This window comes from Morone saxatilis, unplaced genomic scaffold (assembly GCF_004916995.1).
Source record: "Morone saxatilis isolate NCDOM2014 unplaced genomic scaffold, NCSU_SB_2.0 Contig3, whole genome shotgun sequence".
Taxonomy (NCBI): Eukaryota; Metazoa; Chordata; class Actinopteri; family Moronidae; genus Morone; species Morone saxatilis.
In genome coordinates, this window is record NW_023339873.1 from 20,636,318 (window position 1) to 20,637,657 (window position 1,340).

General features: G+C 34.4%; 1 pseudogene; it reads left to right on the forward strand.

The window, feature by feature from the left end:
• The window catches only part of LOC118337176, a 2,119-nt pseudogene extending 1,417 nt beyond the window's left edge, over positions 1 to 702 (forward strand).
• The last annotated feature ends 638 nt before the right edge of the window (positions 703 to 1,340 follow it).

Consider the following 1,340-nt stretch of genomic DNA (forward strand, 5'->3'; position numbering starts at 1 on the left):
TCAACATGCTTGCTGAGGATGCACACAGGGTGTTTAAAAGGGCGCTGGGTTTGAACACCTCAGTGTGATATTGTAAAGTGAATGGCAATTACATTTAATGGCACATTTAAAACTGCAGGGTACAAAAGAGCAAAATCATAGTTTTGTATTCTAGCTGCTCATTTTGGCAAACATGCTTCATATGTGTTGCAGTTGATCACTCCATGCAATAACCTCTATACATGCAGCTGTCATTTACTCTAACAAATACAAACTTTTTATAGCTTAAAATCCTCTTAGAACAGGGGGTCCCAAATGTTTCCCCTTAAGGGACCCATTTTCTATTATTGAGTAAACTGACATATATTATGCATATTTTATATTATATTCAATGTATAACAATATCAGTAGAGAACAACTGATAAAACATACAATACACCTAAATTGCGAACACAAGAACTGCAGGACATTTATGTAAATAAGCACTTTGGATTGGCAGATGATTTCTGTGAATATTACAAGTGTCTGTCTGTATTGGGATTTTCTTATTTTTTGACAAACATACATATTCAATGGGCTTCCTTTTTGATGTATTTTTCTTATTGTTCTATCCGCTATTTGTTGTTTAAACTGCGTACTTTATGCTTAATACAGGATGAGGCTGTTTAGCAGAGAGTGAAGGCTCTGTGAATACAGATTGTGTTCAGGTCTTCAAAGTTTAGATCTTATAATAATCTAAACAGAACAAAATGGTCAGATATAGGTCTAGTGTGTTTTTGTTTCAACTTTTCTTACACAAACACATTGTGCGTTTTATGATTTATAATGATGTTGTACAGTTTGTGTATTCATAATAAACATGTAGTAATCAAACAGTATGAGCCTCTGTACCATTAATGTCGTTCTGCACAGTGAAGGGCAGAATATTAGAAACTCCACTGTTGTTTTGTTTTATTTTGAAAGTCTTGATGAACTGCTGTAATTCTGAAGTTTTTTTTTTATTAAACAGAGTAGTGTTTGATCTACAAAAGATCTGAAACTAGTGACAAAGCAGCATAATATTTATTTTTTCTTGATAAATGAGCTAAACTATTATTTCTATGGATCAATATTTGCTTAATCAATGAATTCACTAATAGTGTCAGCACTATTACAGACTGTAGACCACAGAATCCAGCTTTGGAGCATGAATATATATTTTCTCCTCCAACAGTGTCAGCATGTAGACATCATTCTCTCCTCCTTCATCAGCACAGACCATTGACCACCTTCTGTGTCAGTACACCTGTGGCCCAAACCCTCCCCTCAATAAATGATTGTGAAGAAGACAATAAACGATCAGCTGGAAGGGACAAAAGTTT